Consider the following 19,570-nt stretch of genomic DNA (forward strand, 5'->3'; position numbering starts at 1 on the left):
GTGACTAGTGTTGCCATCTCAGCTGGTTTTAGGTGTCAGCCCTGTCTATGACATCTAAAAATCTAAACCCCCCCCCCAGGCCTTTCCTGCCACAAATTGTTTGTTTGTGTGAAATGTATTCACTGCTGGAGCCTGGAGGCGGCGGTTCCGTCAGCGGCCACCAGAGGGCGCTCCTCGCCTGCTGATAAAACCACTGAGAACACATTGAATTGAAGAAAGAAGGATTTCCTCTTCCGGGTCAGCGGCGGCAGAGACAGCACCAGCAGCGGTTCTGACATCACTTCCTCTCTGTGCTCTGTATCCAGTCTGCTGCAGAGGAGGAAGGTCCCCTGTCTGTCAGTGCAGTTACCCTCATCTTCAGACCCTCACAGACCCCCCTCAGACCCCAGATCTGCCCCCCCCCCAGCCCCAGGGGGAGGAGAGAGCCTGGACATGTCTGCACAGGTTTCTGCTCAGGTAGGTGATTGTCAGCACCTTCTGCTGTGTTTGTAGAAATAGACTGAATAATCCTGGAGGGAATCGCTGCCAGGAGCGGACTGAGCTGGGCTCTTCTATCTGGGGGCCTCTGGGGGGCTTTCCTTCCACCCCTGGGGGTGTTTGTGGGCATCATTTGTGTTAAAGAGGGGATCCGTGCACTGCAGCACTGCATTTTACTGCACTCTGAGGGATCTGTGCAGGCTGCACTGTATTTCACTGCACTGTAAGTAATCTGTGTGCACTGCCTCTTAGTGCACTATGAAGAATCTGTGCACACTGCTATCCTTCTTGCTGCACTGTGAGGGACGTGCACTGCATCTTACGGCGCTGTGAGGAATCGGTGCACACTGCACAGCATCTGACTGCACTATGAGAGGTCTGTGCGCTGCACTGCATCTTACTGCACGCTGAGGGATCTGTGCACTGCATCATACTGCACTATGAGGAAACGGTGCACTGCACCTTACTGCACTATGAGGAATCTCTGCACTGCACTGCATCTTACTGCACTATGACAAATTTGTACACACTGGACTTCATCTTATTGCTCTATAGGAAATCAGTAAACCCAGCACTGCATCTTACTGCACTGAGGAATGTGTGTGCACTTCACTTCATCTTACTGCGAGGTATCTGTGCACTGCATTTTACTGCACTGTGAGGAATCTGTGCACAGGTTTCTGCTCAGGTAAAAGATTGTCAGCACCTTCTGTTGTGTTTGTAGAAATCGACTGAATAATCGTGGAAGAAATCGATGCCCGGAGCTGGGCTGTGATGGGCTCTTCAATCCGGGGGCCTCGGGGGGGGGGGTTCTTCCGGCCCTGGGGGTGTTTGTGAGCAGCATTTGTGTTGAAGAGGGGATCTGTGTGCACTGCTCTGTATCTTACTGCACTGTGAGTAATGTTCACACGACTCTGTATCTCACTGCACTATGAGAAATCTGTGCATGCTGCACTACATCTTACTGCACTATGATGAGTCTGTGCACTGCATCTTATTGCGCAGTGAGGAATCTGTGAACTACTCTGCACCTTACTGCACTATGAGGAGTCTGTCCATGCAGCACTGCACCTTACTGCACTTTGAGGAATCTGTGAACTACTCTGCACCTTACTGCACTGTGAGGAATCTGTGCATGCTGCACTGCATCTTACTGCACTTTGAGGAATCTGTGCACACTGCTCTGCATCTTACTGCACTGTGAGGAGTCTGTGCATGCTGCACTGCAACTTACTGCATGTTAGACCTGGCACCTTGGCGTGAGTCTCCCTTCCACTTTTTGCTGATGTGCCTCATGTGTTTTGTTCGTGTTAGCTGCTCAGGGCACTGTGCCACTGCCAATCAGTGCCACAGTGCAAGTGCTCCCTATGAAAAGTGTATACATTGCTTGGTGTCCATGATTGGCTTATTTGGTTTTCTACCATGTTCCCTGAGTCAGTGTAGGATTATAAAATGGAATAACCAAACTGCCCATTCTGGCCTATGGAGAACAGGTAGCCTAGCAATAGTGAAAAACGAAAATGGCTGTAATTCACTATTAGAACATGCCACACACACCAGGGCATGTCCTACGTTATCCTTACAATGCACCCTGCCCTTGGGCCAACCATAGGGGTGTCTGATATGAAGAAAAGGGAAGGTTTAGGGACTGGCAAGTAGGTGTACTGCCCAGTCAGCATGATAGTACCAGACTGCACGCAGGCTCTGCAATGGCAGACCTTAGACACGTTTTACAAGGCTGCTTCCGTGGGTGGCACAACCAGTGCTGCAAGCCCACCAGCATCATTTGGTTTACAAGCCCTGGGCACTCCTGGTGCACTGTACTAGGGTCTGACAGATAAACCAAACCAGCCAATCATGGAATCACTAATTAATAAATCAATTTACAATAGGGAGAGCATATGCACTTTAGCACTGATCAGCAGTGGTAAAGTTCCCAGAGTCATAAAACCAACAAAAACAGGTCAGACAAAATACAGGAGGAAGGCAAAATGTTCAGGGATGACCCTGCAAAAAGGGCCAAGTCCAACATATATCTTTTATGTTTTTTTTAAACCGAAATAAAGATTACTGAACTGAACTGAAATGGATTGGTAGGGGATAGCACTGTGCCTCCTTGAGGCGTGAACGCTTGTACTTGGGGCGCCATTTGGTACATAGTTGTTTGTGGCTGTTGTAGCTTGGAGTGCGGGCACCTGTAACTGTGTAATTGCAGGGGCCTGTAGCTGCAGTTGCTGCTGCATAGGCTGCATAGGCTGTTGCTGTATTGGTGGGAGATAGGACTGTATTAGCTGAGGCTGAACTTGTTGTGACTGCGTTTGCTGCTGTTGCTTTTGAATAGGCTGCATTTGCTGTGGCTGGTATTGGATAGGCTGCATTTGCTGTAGTCCCCTGACTGTCGCCCCCCTTTCACTTCGCATTATTTCCTGACATTCTCTTGCGAAGTGTCCTGGTTGTTTACAATAGTAGCATACCCGTTGGTCTGGCTGTTGTGAGTACCTTTGTTGTCCCAGCCCTCTGCCGTGCATACCTGTATTTCTAGGCCTCATCTGCTGGTTTCCATAATATTGTTGCTGCTGTGTATTGCCATATGACTGTTGTTGTGCGTAGTCATAGGGGGCTGAGTCTGGGCCTGTATGGGTGGTGCAGCTACCTGTGGGTTACCTGCTAAAGCATTTAGGGCATTTTGTGGAGCATGACTGTGTCTGGAAGATCTTTTTTCTTATTAAGCTTCTACTGCACTCATTTTGCGGCTGCATTCTCAATATCTTGTTGTCTATTCTTGTCCTTTTCCTGTTTCTTTTTGCAGAGGTGGATAATGTGGTCCTGTATCTCAGGCCAGGGTTTGGCTTCCATTGCTACAATTCCATCTAACTTGTCCTGTAGGTCAGTTGGAAGTCCTTTCTTTACCATGTGGTAGAAAAACCTACTGTTCCCTGCTGCTGCGTTCCATTTATCTCCTAACTCCTGATGCCATTTTACCTTAATTCTTGAAATAAAGTCGACTGGATCCTCCTTTGCTTGCATTGTCTGTGACAGGAGAGACCCAATGTCCGGGACATCCGGAAAGTTTCTATGCAGTTGGGCCCAGACGTGTGCTCTTATTTTGTGAAACGTCTCCCGATCATACTGCGTTTCAGTCATTGTAATTTTGTTAGTGCTGACGCTTTTGAATATGTCCTCTGCTTCTTCCCCCATGATGGAGATGAGCAGACTCTTCATATCCCCTATTCCTAAGCTAACACCTGCAGTATTCTTTTCCAGGGCCGCTATCCATTTGCCGGCACCCTCTGTCACTGGGGGGAGCTGTTTCTTCAAATTGTCTTTGTCCATTTGAGACCATGGAACATAGACAGGCGGGGCATTGGTGTGTTCGAACAGTAGGGGCATTTGACGTGTTACCCTAGTGTCTGGTATGTCTAGTGGTGCGTGCAAGGTAGGGTCATATGTAGGCGTAGTCCCGACCTTCATCTTCCTCTCTATAGAGGATGCAGTCTTGTGCCGTGGCCAAATGTTGTGGGTGCCAAATTATCAGAGAAGGGCCTGACATAAAAGTCAGACTCCTCTCTGAGTGTTACTATGTCATTGGGTGTTAATTCGGTATAGGGTGATGGCATTGGTTTGCCAAACAGCATCAAATTGCGTTGACTTCTCTGTCTGACAGAGCGTAATGACGCTGTACCTGTGACATCATACTGCATGTCATCCGGCTTACCATGAGTCCCTAAAATTTGCAATTGCTCTATTTCAGTCTTTTTCCTCCTCTTTCTTCTTGCTCCCCCTATGTCATGGAGCAGTGTTTGTTCTGCGTAGCTCATTAGACCGAGGGTGGGCTTTGATGGTAGGGGCGAGAGAAAGGGGTTCAGACTGGTAGTAGGTACTTTTGTCTGGGGCGTGTTTGAAAGGCACGCTTCAGTCCTATGTGGCCCTGTCGCACCCTGTGTTATTTCAGGAGTATCTGTGTGCAGTGTCTGCTGTAACTGTGTGTCAGGCCCTGCATCCTCCTGAGAGTGGGGAGCAGCGATGGTCACACCATTTAACAAATGCGTAAGCTTAGGAAGGTGTTGGCATGCTTGTTCTACTTTCAGTGACTTGTATCTCACAGCTGCAGCATTAGTAGTGGGGCTAGGCGACCTACTTTCTGGTATCACAGTAGTGCTGGGCTCATTAAATGTGACACCATTGGTACTTGTATTTAGATGTCGCTCACTTCTCCACCTATTGAAGGGCACCTGAGAAAATACATCATTAGATAGGTCCTGTCCACTATCCCTGGAATGGATGTTAGCAGTGGGTGATCCCACAGTAGGGACCTGTCCTCACATTGGAAAGAGGCAGCTGAAGGTGATTTCTTATTTAGTTGACATTGTGGGCTGGGGTGGGGGGGGGGGTGGTGTTTAGTGAGGGGAAAAATACTGGGATTAGTGGGAAAAGGCTGCTTAGGAACGGAAGAAGATGACTGTTGTGCGTGGTTCTGTATCCATTCGCTTATCTGTGACTCAGTAATTATTTCCGGTGAATCTTGCCCCTCAGCCCTATATTCCCTACGAAGGACTTGCGGTTGGTCATTAGGTAGATGGTGCTGCTCTTCACTGAAGGGTGCGTGTGGACCAGAGCGTGAGGTGTGCCAGGTGGAGTGCGCAACATTTGATAGTCTATCGCACTCTTCATCCTCTTCTATTTGTTGTGCTGTGTTATTGTGCGCCAGTGTGAGTTTGAAAGTGAACAGCGCGTCTATCTGGCCTGGCAGTCCTGCTACTGCGTTCGCTATTGTTGAGTTCTGGGTGGTGAGAGATGGTGGTGTTAAGGTGCGATCCATTGACTGATCACTTTGTTGAGTAAGGGTGTCTTCTGGACTCATGCCAGAGTAGCCTATGGCTGTTTGGTCATTCAATCTGGGCTCTAAATCTGTATTGATATTTACTGCAGGATACATCCCCATGGAATGTTTGTCCTTTAATGCTAGCCCTATATCCGAATCTAAGGGAAGGGCAGGGTACATTCCTCCTACATAATATGCCGGTGGAGGGGCGGTGGACATTAAAGTGGGTTCAGCTGTTTCTTTGAAAATGCGAAATAATGCTAGGGTATTTTTACGTTTTTTGAGTTTGGACCCTGAATATTTCGCTTCCAGGAATGTTGTGGCGTGTTCTAGGGCTGCACGGTCAAAGGTACCTTCAAGCAGCCAAGGGTGAGTCATATTTTTCGTGTACTTGTGGAGCTCTTTACAGTGTTTAATTATGTGCTGTTCTTGATCTGTAAAGTTTTGCAATACGAATTGTAAGGGAGTGGCCATACTCATGTATTTAGTGTATTGCTGTGGGGACACACACCCTACTTAGGCTTATTCCCTTCAAATACTTGGATCAAGGTCTCTCACAAGTTCTTCTCCTATTGCCTGAAGGACGGTAAGGTATATGCTCTCTCTTAATTTCGTCTCCTGTGGTCCTAAATATACCCCTTCAAGAGAAAAATCAGGGAACTGAAGCTGGCTGCTGAAGCAGGCAGTGGCAATCTTACTTTGGAGTGGGTTCCTTGGCCATGAACTAGATAACACTGTTGGTATCTCCAAGCCAGGAGCTACTAAGATAATATGTACATTGATTTTGTCCCGTGCTTTGTACACTGTACAGCTCATGATTCTGCTCATGTGTCTGCTAGTGTGAAACCACCAATTGCAGGAGGACAATGGGGGTGCACCAGAGGTGGGTTGTTTGCAGAGTGAGGCGCGTATTTGTTTATTATACTTGTACCACCGGAGTGTCGCTGTATAGTAGTTTGTACTGCGTTTAATGAGTAGTTGTAGGATGTACCTGCGTAATGTAGTTGGGAATTACTGTGAGCCTGACTTGTCGTCCGTGGGTGACGTCAATTCCCAGGACATCAAATACTGTCAAGAGGACAGCACTCGTTAAAGGTGTAACTGGAAGGAAGGAGGCAGGGTAACCCCTTGATAGCCCTATAATATTCCGTTAATTAAGTATACACTGATGAGTGGTATTGCAGGGCCTACTGGGGTGGTGCTTGAGTTCTGTGTTGCGCTGCTCATTACCTAGAATGGGGCAGAGTTGGACTCTGGATCTCTCGGCGGACTCCATAAGAAAGCACGAAGTAGTGGTGAGTGAGTTTCCCGAGAGTCTTCTTGGTCTGTTACACTGGCAAAGCTAGATGCGGAATATGTGGGTGTCCCTGGGCGCACTATAGCGGGACGACTTTGGGCGTCCTCAGTCTGATCTACTGAGTAAGCAGATTCTGTGGAGGACTCCCAATCGCTAATCCCCACTGGGGAAGAGGATGATAGGAAGGGTGTATAGCGCATGTCCTCAGAAGTGGAAGAAATATGTGGGCAATGGGGTCAGGCCAGGTCTGGACGTGTGGTATCTGGAGCTTGTGGATCAGGTTGGGGGTTGGCGGGGGCCCTGCAGACGATGGGTAGTTGTGTTAAATCAAGTGCCGACAACCTTACTTTTAATGTGGGGGTAAGGCGTATTCCCGACATATTCCACACAATTGAAATGAGGTCACCATGATTTTGGCTTATAGGGGACAATGATTCTGTGATGCTATTATAAACAGACACTGGTCGGCCATTCAAGGTGTGCAGAACTGTCTCAGCAGTTTGGGGTGGGTTGTTGTTCATTACGTGGTCAGTTACCTGAAGGTGACTTGTTTTTAGTTAAATGTGGTGCTGCGCCACATAGGTCAGACTGGAGCAGGGGAGGGCAGGGTGTGGCTATGTAACACTATTATTCACAGTGAACTAACAATATACATATTAAAAAGACATTTACAAGTCTAGTTGTTGGTGATCTCACTAGGTTCATAAAAAGTCGGTGCACCAGGCACAGATACTTTATTCAAAAGGTACCCAAAATTCATGCGAAAAAGTCACAAGGAAAAAGAGGATACGACCAAAAACTGATCACACTTCAATGATACTAGATGCAAAATGTAAAACACAGTATGTGCACGTGCACTGATGGGAAACCACAGAAATATTTGTTCACTCACTCACCCCTGTCTGCCTGAATGTCTACAGACAAACAATGGGTTTAAAATAACCTTGCTAAAAGTAAAAATGAACGTCCTCGCGTTTCACTTTAACACCAAGAAACCAGGAAACAAACCACTTTCTTTTACTGGTAGCTAAGCAGATAGGAAGGTTTCCCCTTCAGCACATGGGCCGATCACATAGAGCCACAGAGGGTCAGTTCACATAGAGCCACAGCGGGCCAGTTCACATAGCGCCACAGAGGGCCAATTCACATAGCGCCACAGCGCCACTTCACATAGCGCCACAGAGGGCCAATTCACATAGCGCCACAGCGCCACTTCACATAGCACCATAGAGGGCCAATTCACATAGCGCCACTGAGGGCCAATTCACATAGCGCCACAGAGGGCCAGTTCACATAGCGCCACAGCGGGCCAGTTCACATAGAGCCACAGCGGGCCAGTTCACATAGCGCCACAGAGGGCCAATTCACATAGCGCCACTGAGGGCCAATTCACATAGCGCCACAGAGGGCCAATTCACATAGCGCCACAGAGGGCCAATTCACATAGCGCCACAGAGGGCCAGTTCACATAGAGCCACAGAGGGCCAGTTCACATAGCGCCACAGCGCCACAGAGGGCCAATTCACATAGCGCCACAGAGGGCCAGTTCACATAGCGCCACAGAGGGCCAGTTCACATAGCGCCACAGAGTGCCAATTCACATAGCGCCACAGAGGGCCAGTTCACATAGAGCCACAGAGGGCCAATTCACATAATGCCACAGAGGGCCAATTCACATAGCGCCACAGAGGGCCAGTTCACATAGCGCCACAGAGGGCCAGTTCACAAAGCGTCACAGAGGGCCAGTTCACATAGCGCCACAGAGGGCCAGTTCACATAGCGCCACAGAGGGCCAGTTCACATAGCGCCACAGAGGGCCAGTTCACATAGCGGCATAGAGGGCCAATTCACATAGCACCACAGAGGGCCAATTCACATAGCGCCACAGAGGGCCAATTCACATAGCGTTGTAGGCCTCTGAAGGGGATCTATCTAATATCAAACATATGTATACATTGAAAACCACGGAATTCAAGCTGTTAAAAACAGGTGCAGCAGCACCTGATTCAGTGGCTGTTTACACGTGGTAAGAGATGAGTAATTTGTTTACGTAGCAAGATGCCAGTAGAAGACCAAGAACTGTGAGCAGCGGACAGAGCGACCGCCAGAGAGACAGAATCCACCAAGACAGTCAGATAAGCCACCTGGGGAAGACCAAAAGCGCAAGAGAAGAATATACTCTTTCACTTATGTTCTTACCCGAAGGCTGGCTGTGGCTGCTCAGTCAGGAGAAAGCTCGGAAGGCAACCACTCCGCCCGCTGTCACAGGATGCGGCTGGAAACCTAGTACATCCGTTCGGTGGTCGCCAGATGTTACAGGGAGATAATTCTGGGCAGCTTAACTTGTACCGGGGTGCTGCACTTAAATGGAGAAAACACACGTGTAAATGATAGACATTGAATCAAGTTTGTCTGCACATGATTATTACAAGGAAACCACTTCCAACATGAAGTGTAAAGAAACACTTTAAATGCAATAATGAAATACTGTGTCTTAGCAAAGACAAAATGGAACACAAAGCACGCTAAAGACAGGACATGAGCATATAATAGTTCAATGCAATATGAAAGAAGAATAGCATTCTGTGAAATATGATCACTTTAATGCGATATGAGAAAAATATATCGTTCGGTAAATGCAGAGACAAAATCATACCTTTAAATCACACATGGAGAAAAATACATTCCCTGACAAGTGAAGCATATGCAAAGAGAATGCTAGCTAAAAATACATTTGCAAATACTCAATATTAAGACAAGAATTCTATAATGTGAACTAACGATCGATCTTGGAGAACCCACATGTGACTCATGAACACAATATGGTAAATCCAACGTGTGGACAGTGGGCAGATGTTTTTAAAGTCTTTTAATGCAGAACTGTTAAACCGCAAGTTCATATTTTGACATTTTGTCTACGTCAATGGTACGCAAATCCTGTCTCTATTTAGACATTGTTTATCAAAATCATTTAGCATAATTTCTTAGAACCCTTAAAAAGCTGAACAAATTAGAAGGTTATAGGTGATATTGGCACGCCATGTAGCTGTCGTAAGTTTCGATAAGGCAAGCTGGCGAAAATAATTATGATAAATTGAGAAATTAGGAGATGTGAAAGTGGCCTGTTGCCCCACGCTTTCCTCTCACGTTACTAAGTTCCGTGTTCTTGTGGGTAAGCGCAGCGCAAGCTAGGGACATCGAGAGAGCGGGGATTTTTGGGCTGATGTTGACCAAGATGAACAGAGGCTGTTGGCACAACGAGGGAGTGGGGGCATGGGGGTGCTGCGCCTCGCTGAGGAGATGTATTGAGAGAGAAAGAGAGACATTTCGGGTCTACCATAAAAAAAGAACAGCTGGGACAGTTTGGCCAACTTAACAGATTGGCAGGTGGGGCCTATTGTGTTCTATATGGTAATTCGGGATCCTGCTTCATTTTCCTCCTCTTGTTCATTTATGAACAAATTTCTAACAGCATATTTTGCTGGTGTTTCACCTCACTCTATGATCCAGGGGGTGTCCTTAACATAGGGGCAGCTGTGATCCCTATTTACCTGTGCTGTCAATTTGATCTGTCAACCAGAGCATCATAAGGAGCTATGGTGTTCTCTGCCTCTACTACATTTCTACCTGAAGGAAGTGGGGGAGCAGTAGGAACTTGGTGACCAGTGTCTGCTTGTTTTTGCAGCAGGGGTGAACTGGGGGTGGCGATTTCGATAAATTCTATTAGTGTAAACCCGTCCCCATCCCCTGGTGCACCGTCCCCATGTATTGCCTCACTGTAAATTCCTGTATTTGCATAATTAATTCCTACCATTTTAGTACTAAATCTCTTTACACAGTGGCTCCCTATCTGAAAGACGCAACACAGAAGCAACAACACTCCTAATGTTGGAATTATCACTTTCAGGATGGCTGTCAGCCAGGAGGGCATCCAGCCAAGATCGAACCAGTCAGGGGCAATGTCTGCCGGAGCGCCTCCTTCGGCCATCTTTATTCCTAAGTTTGTCAACTCCTCAATGGCCTTTGTGATAGATCCATTCTCCACATCGTTTGACGGTATGAAAGTGCAGCAGATTTTACTCCTCCCTCCATAGCTGTTAGCTGTTAGCATGTCTAGAACATAGCGGTGCTCTAGAACCGTAAGCCTCAGGGGGCGTAGTTATTCCTTGATAGCATTTACTCCGTCCCTAATACTGTTGATAGCCTTCATGGCTTCCTAGCGGGTGACCTCGATCCATCGTGCATTGGCGCCTGTCTGAAACAGTGGGACAAGACACTCAAAAAACTGCTGAGCATCGTTGAACAGGCAGAATTCTTGTGGAATTTCTTTGTATGGGGTATTGGCAAAGTATTCGGCTGCTCGCCGGTGACGATGGAGGAAGGTGACGTCACCAGTCATCGGGTGCGAATGGATGTAGGACACATTGGTAGCTGGGACGACCAGGTGTACTTCATGCAGGCTTACCAAGGAGCAAAGGCCATTCCATTGAGGAGGCAGTTGGAGGTAGAGGCGTTCTCCACAAGCCCAGTAGTAGTCCATTAGACCACATATTCCAAACTGCATGTCTAAATTAAAGATAGTGTTGTTGCAGTTTGTGGTACGCCCAACAGGTACGGTGCCATTACCTAGGAAACAAAGAAGAGGACTTGTCAGTTTAAATGCTTTTTTAGGTTTGGACATTCCTTCCCTACCCCAGGTGTATCTCCTGTCCTCCTGAGCCCATATTCCTTCACATTCATCCTCAACCTCCCAGTCAATCCCTTCTTCCCAATCTGAATCTACCCAAGGGTGGGCCTAAGGATGCTGCTTTGAATACCACGAAGCCGGGACCATTCCACTTGTTGTCGTAGAAAATATGTGACCATAGGCATAGCATTGTTCTATTTTGACTGAGGCAGTTATTTACTGCGTGAGTGTGTTTTATTGACCCTCGCATTTAGCTGGGAGTCGGGATGATGAGATCATCCACGTTCCCTAATTACAGGTGCCTTAAAGTCCATGTTTCTCACTCTGGCCCTACGCATTTCCTGTATTATTTCCTCGAGGGCAGTTGGGTCAAAGACAACTTTGTATATGTTGTAGGTGAAGTCCCATTTTATGGTGTTTACATATGCTGTGGATATGTTGGCCGCAATGACCTGAATTTGCCCTTGTATGCGGTAAAGGTATAAGTGTAGGAGGCATTTGGTAATGTGGGATGGGACCTCTTTTGGGAAAATCAACCTATATGCGCCAACTGCGCGGGGGATGTAAGAGCACGCGTAGCAGGACTCGTTTGTTACTGTTTTCCCTACTGCTGTCATGTCTTTATACCATGAATTATCTAATAGGTAAGAGTGGACCAAGTGATCCCTTATCGACTCTCCTGAACCTGGTCGTGGTGTGGGTCCTAGACCCTTCTGTATTTCATGATGACGCTGAGATGGTACGTGCGCATGGGGTTTGTGAGGGAACCATTGGAGGGAGTGAGTTGTGCGGGAAACAATAGTGAATCGACGGACTCGGCAGTGGCGGGAAGGTCATTGGCAGAGTGCCAGTGCTGTATTGTGAGATCAACGGTACCATCCCATCCTGTATTGTTGTAAATGGGTGCGGGTGGTGGAGAGTTGAGGTACATATTGATACTGGCAGTACTGAGAGGAGGAATAAAACCCGCTACGCTGGCGGGGGCGCTTGTCTGAGGAGATGTGGCACGGGATCTGTTGCGAGGCAAGGGAGAAAGCAACTTGATGCGCACAGTGGTATTTGCACACGCTGGCTTTTTAATAAAAAGGTGGTTTTGGGGCATTGAAATGACCACATTGCAAGCAGGTTGATAGTTGCCATTATTCTTCCCACAAAAAGGAACAATATTAATATACATGTACATAATGTAGCATGATTTATTTCTGTGCGCCGTGTTGTTCTGTTGCGGCTGAAGCCATGAACGACCATGCGATCACCGTCTTCTTCCTCTGTGATAGTCAGTGGAAACATGGTGCCTTCCTGGATTTGGTCATCGATCAGTTGTGGGATGGCGCACGGTTGAGTCGCACATCGGTCCTGTGTATCCATGCCTTCCTCTTAGCGATACGGACAGCTGTGGGTGAAGAGTCAATTACATTGTACGGTCCGTCATACTTGGGATCATTCCACTTCCTAACAGCTTTCTTGACAAATATTTGCGTGCCAGGACAGATGGACGGGACACATGGTCCAGCTTCGATCCATCGTGAGAATGGACAGACTACCACAATGAGGTATCGATAGTTTTGGCATCGATCAATCATATCCGCATAATCAATGTGTAGTTCTTTGTAAGGGCCATCTGGTTTTGGTATGGTGGATGCAACTGTTTTCATGGAGGGATGGTGAGTATTGCTGACAAATGAGACATTTTTTAATGAAAAGCTGTACTAGTTCATGGGCATTGGGGATGAACCATTCAGTTTGTAAAGTGGTGGTCATGTTATCTAGGAAGACATGTGTAGGAAGGTGTCATTGGTCTAACGCCACTGGTAACAGGGCCTGTGGCATGACTGGCCTACCTGTCATTACTTGTTTATAAATGAAATCTTAGGCATTCTGTTGTACTCCCCTCTTCTTCCACAGTTCTTTTTCCTGTGATGGGGCACTTTCCTGTATCTCTCTGAGATGGAACTGTGCAATGTGATCATATTGCTCTGTACTGTCAATTACATATGGGGACGTATTTTTAAGAGTGTCTGCATCTGCATAGTCTTTGTCCTGTTGTGTTACTGGCGATACATGTTGTGCAAACAAGATGGGAGCATGCTGTCCTTCGGGGGGGGGGCACATCAGGTGGTGGTGGTGCAGGGGTGGGGATCCTAGCTACGGCTTTAGCTGCCCAGTCTGCCAGAGCGTTACCTCTGGAGACAATGTCTTGGCCATTCGTATGTTGTCAAGAATTCCTGTCATACAAGGGGAGGAAAACGGTAACCAGCGAAAACGGACTACATCTCCCAGGATGCTTAGCGGTTGAGAGGTTATGTAAACAGGAGAGCTGTTACATAACTCAAGGGAAACACGCCCTTATGTAAACAGGAGAGCTGTTACATAACTCAAGGGAAACACGCCCTTATGTAAACAGGAGAGCTGTTACATAACTCAAGGGAAACACGCCCTTATGTAAACAGGAGAGCTGTTACATAACTCAAGGAAAACACGCCCTATAAAGGGAGGAACCGGGAGGTACAAGGCTGTCGGATATTGTGTTTACACCGACGTACCTGCTTCGTGAAGAGCAGTGTTCCGGAGTGGTGCTCCAGTAAGGCAAGAACGGAGGTAGGTCGAGTCGTTACTCCCTGGGCCGTGTCTTGCCCCATCGTCACCTGTGAAGGACCCGGAAGCTCTACCGGTCAACCATTGAGCTTCGCTTTTTGACTCGGCTGAGTCCAAGCGCAGTGGCGCTTTTGCTGGTTGGAGTCGTAACTCCCAGCCCGACCAGAGACACAGGGACTGCCAGCTGTAACGCACACCAGGAGGTGTTTGCCGCGTTACAGACTCGGAAGTCCACAGGATCGATCGAGCGGCTGCTCTCGGTTCAGTCTTCTTGCTTGTGATTGGGGTATCGGTGACGCATCACCAGGAGGTGACTCCGCGTCCCGGTGCAGTCTGAGGAAGAGGTTGAGCGGCTGCTCCCTTCAGGTAGAGACCCCGGCTGGGTGTTTCCCTGACTCCTCGATTCTCCCCAACACTCTTCGTGCCCCTCACAGCCTACCGATTGGCATTGTCGGCCATTTCATTTCTGCCCTCTGTTGGCATACGCCGGGATCGGCGTATATGCAGAGGACGGTTAGGACCATCCGTGCTGTGGGCTGGTAACGTACTTAGCCTGGAGGATTCCAGTGACTATAACTTTTGTTTGTTCTTTGTATTTTATTTGCCTTCATTAAAAGAACTAACCCTTCACAAGTGGTTGCGTCCTCATTGTCGTGTCTGTTAAACGATCCTGAGACGTTCAGGGCGTTACATATGTGCAGCACATTTCACAACAGCTACCTCAGTTGGCAGAGTCAATGCGTCGATCAGCTCCTCGAGTAATTGTGCATTACAGGTGTGCCATCTAATTTAAGGAAGCCACGCCTTTTTCATCGCAAGATCCTGGAATGTGTTGTTGTTGTGACATAAGCAGAATCTGAGTATACAGTGATGCGCGAGTCTGCTCCTCTTTCAGGGCTGCAATCGATGCGACAAGTTCTGCCACTTGTGCTGAGTAATGTGAAGGTAGAGTGATTTGCTGTACAATGTCTACGGAATCAGGGGAGTCATTTTGTTGTGCTCAGACTACTGCAGCTCCTGTGTACCTGATCCCTGTCTCTTGATCGATGGTGGAGGAAATATCAACAAAGTACACTGTATTGTTTGGCTGTGGGTCCTCCTTTGCTGTGCCTGACTCGTCTGGACAGTATGTGGCACAGTCATGGGGATCATCATCTGTCTGGCAATGGGTCCTCCTTTGCTGTCCCTGACTCGTCTGGACAGTATGTGGCACAGTCATGGGGATCATTGTCTGTGCTTGCAATGGGTCCTCCTTTGCTGTCCCTGACTCGTCTGACAGTATGTGGCACAGTCATGGGGATCATCATCTGTGCTGGCAATGGGTCCTCCTTTGCTGTTCCTGGCTCGTCTGGACAGTATGTGGCACAGTCATGGGGATCATCATCTATCTGGCAATGGGTCCTCCTTTGCTGTACCTGACTCGTCTGGACAGTTTGTGGCACAGTCATGGGAATCATCATCTGTGCTGGCAATGGGTCCTCCTTTGCTGTCCCTGACTCGTCTGGACAGTATGTGGCACACTCATGCGGATCATCATCTGTGCTTGCAATGGGTCCTCCTTTGCTGTCCCTGACTCGTCTGGACAGTATGTGGCACAGTCATGGGGATCATCATCTGTGCTTGCAATGGGTCCTCCTTCGCTGTGCCTGACTCGTCTGGACAGTATGTGGCACAGTCATGGGATCATCATCTGTCTGGCAATGGGTCCTCCTTCGCTGTCCCTGATTCGTCTGGAGAGTATGTGGCACACTCATGCGGATCATCATCTGTGCTTGCAATGGGTCCTCCTTTGCTGTCCCTGACTCGTCTGGACAGTATCATTCAATCTATCAAAGCATTTGTATAGCGCACTACTCACCCGGAGGGTCTCAAGGCGCTAGGGGAGGGGGTCCGCTACTGCTCGAACAGCCAGGTCTTGAGCTGTTTCCTGAAGGCGAGGTGGTCCTGGGTAAGGCGGAGGTGGGTCGGGAGGGAGTTCCAGGTCTTGGCGGCGAGGTAGGAGAAGGACCTTCCTCCTGTGGTGGCTCTTCGGATGCAGGGGACGGCGGCGAGGGCGTGGCTGGTCGATCGAAGCTGGCGTTTGGGAGCGTAGAAGTTGAGGCGGCTGTTGAGGTATCCTGGGCCTTGGTTGTGTAGGGCTTTGTGTGCATGGGTGAGGAGACGGAAGGTGATTCTCTTGTTGACCGGGAGCCAGTGCAGGTCTCTCAGGTGTCCGGAGATGAGGTTGCGGCGGGGGATGTCCAGGATGAGACGTGCTGAGGCGTTCTGGATCCGTTGGAGTCTCTTCTGGAGTTTGGCGGTGGTTCCGGCGTAGAGGGAGTTGCCGTAGTCCAGACGGCTGGTGACGAGGGCCTGGGTGACCGTTTTCCTGGTCTCGGTGGGGATCCACCGGAAGATCTTACGTAGCATGCGCAGGATGTTGAAGCACGCCGAGGAGACGGCGTTGACTTGTCTGGTCATGGAGAGGGAGGAGTCCAGGATGAAGCCCAGGTTGCGAGCATGGTCTGTTGGTTTGGGTGCGTTGCCTAGGGCGGGGGGCCACCAGGAGTCGTCCCAGGCGGAGGGTGAGGAACCCAGGATGAGGACTTCCGACTTGTCCGAGTTCAGTTTCAGGCGGCTGTTCTTCATCCATTCGGCTACCTCTTTCATCCCTTCGTGTAGGTTGGCTCTGGCGGTGTCGGGGTCGTTGGTGAGGGAGAGGATCAGCTTGGTGTCGTCGGCGTAGGAGATGATGTTGAGGTTGTGCTGGCGTGCGATGGCTGCGAGGGGGCTCATGTAGATGTTGAAGAGGGTTGGGCTAAGCGAGGAGCCTTGAGGAACGCCGCAGATGACTTCGGTGGCTTCTGATCTGAACGGTGGGAGGCGGACTCTCTGTGTCCTTCCGGTGAGGAAGGAGATGATCCACTCCAGTGCCTTCTCCTGGATTCCGACATTGTTGAGGCGCTGCACTAGGGTACGGTGGCAGACCGTGTCGAAGGCTGCGGAGAGGACTAGGAGGATGAGGGCCGCTGTTTCTCCGTTGTCGAGCAGGGTTCAGATGTCATTGGTGGCTGCGATCAGGGCGGTCTCGGTGCTGTGGTTGGCTCGGAAGCCAGACTGCGAGAGGTCAAGGGATCCATTCGTCTCGAGGAAGGCGGACAGCTGCTTGTTGACGGTCTTCTCGATGACTTTTGCTGGAAACGGGAGCAGCGAGATGGGGCGGTAGTTCTTGAGGTCGGTGGGGTCGGCTGATGGCTTCTTTAGTAGAGCGCTGAGTTCGGCGTGCTTCCAGCTCTCCGGGAAGGTAGCGGTGTCGAAGGAGGTGTTGATGATGTCTCGCAGGTGGGGTGCGATGACAGCGTCGGCCTTGTTGAAGACATGGTGGGGGCAGGGGTCGGTCGGAGACCCGGAGTGGATGGAGTTCATCGTGCGGACGGTGTCTTCGGAGCTGATCGGGGTCCAGGCGCGGAGGGTGGTGGTGGGGGGCGGTGGTTCGGACGTGGCGTGCGGCGGTAGAGTGCTGAAGCTGTTGTGTATGTCCGCGATCTTGTTGTGGAAGTAGGAGGCGAGGGAGTTGCAGAGGTCTTGCGAAGGGGTGATGTTGTTGTTTCCGGCGTTGGGGTTGGAGAGCTCTTTAACGATGTTGAAGAGTTCCTTGCTGTTGTGTGCGTTGTTGTCCAGTCGTTCCTTGAATGCTGTCTTCTTGGTGGCGTTGATCAGTTGGTGGTGTTTTCGGGTGGCGAGCTTCAGGGCCGTCATGTTGTCAGGTGTTGGGTCTCTGCGCCAGTCTCTCTCGAGGGCTCGGCAGTTCTTCTTGGAGCTCTTGAGTTCGTCGGTGAACCATGGGGCTTTCTTGCTGCCGGGTCTGCTAGGCGGGGTCCTCAGAGGGGCGAGGTCGTCTGCGCAGTCGCTGATCCACTTCGTGAGGTTGGTGGCCGCTTGGCTGGGGTTCGTTGCGCTGGTGGGTGGGTTCTTGCTCAGGGAGGTTGCGAGCTGGTCGGCTGTGATCTTGTTCCAGCTTCGGCGTGCAACCTGTTGCTGGTGGTGGTGGATCGTGGTCCTTCTGAAGCTGAAGTGGACGCAGCTGTGGTCCGTCCAGTGGAGTCCGGTGGCGTGGCTGAAGGAGATGTCCTTGCTGGATGAGAAGGTGGCGTCGAGTGTGTGTCCCGCGTAGTGGGTGGGGGTGGTCACCAGTTGCTTGAGTCCGAGGTTTGCGAGGTTGTCCAGCAGGGTGGTGGTGTTGCGGTCGTTGTTGTTCTCCAGGTGGAAGTTGAGGTCCCCGAGGAGGAGGTAGTCAGCGGAGGCGAGGGCGTGCGGGCTGATGAGCTCGGCGATGTCTTCGCTGAATTGTGTGCGTGGTCCTGGGGGTCTGTAGATGAGGGTGCCTCTGAGGGTGGTCTTGGGGTTGATGTGGATCTGGAAGTGCAGGTGCGCGGTGGGTGTGAGGGTGTCGTCGGTGTTGGTCGTGATACGGATGGTGTTCCTGTGGATGATGGCGATGCCTCCTCCTATCTGGTTGACGCGGTCCCTTCGGATGATCTTGTAGCCGTCTGGGATGGCGATGGCGATGTCGGGCGCTGAGGAGGCGTTCATCCAGGTTTCCGTGAGGAAGGCGACGTCTGGGGCTGCGGTGTCGAGCAGGTTCCAGAGTTCGATGGCGTGTCGGTGGACGGAGCGGGTGTTGAGCAGGATGCACTTCAGGTGGCTGTTGCTGTTGCTCGTCTTGGTCTTGGTTGGTGCTGGTGTAGTGCAGGTCTGGATGCAGGTGAATTTGCAGGCGTTGCAGCAGAAGGGTCCGTGGGTGCGTCTCGGGGTGGCTTGGTAGCAGCTCGGGATTCGGCCGGCGTTGAGTGCGTTGAGTTCGGTGGTGTCGTAGGTCCGGCGGGTGGGCGGGTGACTGCGGGGGCCAGGGGTCCTGGCGCTGGGCGCGGTCCAGTCGTGGACGGGCGCAGACGGGCTTACCTTTGGCGCACCTTCGGCGCTCAGTCGGCGCTCCCGCTGCGCGCGTCCGCTGCGCGGTCGCTCAGGGGGCGTCATAAGTAAGGAGCCGGGGGGGAGGAGCAGCTGGGAGGCGGGAGCGGGGTGTCCAATGGGCCGGAAGGGGAGGCGGGTCAGCAGGGTCAGCGGCGGGAAAAAAAGTCACTGGGCGGCGGCGAAAAAATGCGGGAAGCAGGCAGCAGGAAGCAGCAGGCAGGCAGCACTAGCAGGGCAGAGAGGGCGAGGAGCGACTGGCTGTGTGGGGCACAGGGGTCACACTGACCAGCCCACCGCGGTCCCCTTAAGTAAGGAGCCGGGGGGGAGGAGCAGCTGGGAGGCGGGAGCGGGGTGTCCAATGGGCCGGAAGGGGAGGCGGGTCAGCAGGGTCAGCGGCGGGAAAAGAAGTCACTGGGCGGCGGCGGCGGCGGCGGCGAAAAAATGCGGGAAGCAGGCAGCAGGAAGCGGCAGGCAGGCAGCACTAGCAGGGCAGAGAGGGCGAGGAGCGACCGGCTGTGTGGGGCACAGGGGTCACACTGACCAGCCCACCGCGGTCCCCTTAAGTAAGGAGCCGGGGGGGAGGAGCAGCTGGGAGGCGGGAGCGGGTGGGCCGGAAGGGGAGGCAGGTCAGCAGGGTCAGCGGCGGGAAAAGAAGTCACTGGGCGGCGGCGGCGGCGAAAAAATGCGGGAAGCAGGCAGCAGGAAGCGGCAGGCAGGCAGCACTAGCAGGGCAGAGAGG

General features: G+C 50.8%; 1 protein-coding gene and 1 pseudogene across 3 annotated transcripts in view; both read left to right on the top strand.

Annotated features, from left to right (window-relative positions):
• The window catches only part of LOC146838989 (uncharacterized), a 383,728-nt gene that overhangs the window by 324,115 nt on the left and 40,043 nt on the right, over window positions 1–19,570 (top strand). Inside the window, exon 1 of one of the 2 annotated variants that reach the window (XM_085603021.1) lies at window positions 304–456. The exons of the other annotated variant lie outside the window; for it this stretch is intronic. The gene's annotated coding sequence lies outside the window, so the exon portion shown is untranslated. Of the gene's footprint in view, window positions 1–303; window positions 457–19,570 lie in introns of those variants that run through there. 2 annotated transcript variants of the gene reach the window in all.
• The window catches only part of LOC146838990 (uncharacterized), a 204,432-nt pseudogene continuing 185,206 nt past the window's right edge, over window positions 345–19,570 (top strand). The window contains exon 1 of the transcript XR_014960738.1: window positions 345–456. The product of XR_014960738.1 is annotated as an uncharacterized LOC146838990 (transcript). The remainder of the gene's footprint in view (window positions 457–19,570) is intronic.

The sequence above is a fragment of the Triturus cristatus genome, chromosome 4_2, assembly GCF_964204655.1.
Source record: "Triturus cristatus chromosome 4_2, aTriCri1.1, whole genome shotgun sequence".
Taxonomy (NCBI): Eukaryota; Metazoa; Chordata; class Amphibia; order Caudata; family Salamandridae; genus Triturus; species Triturus cristatus.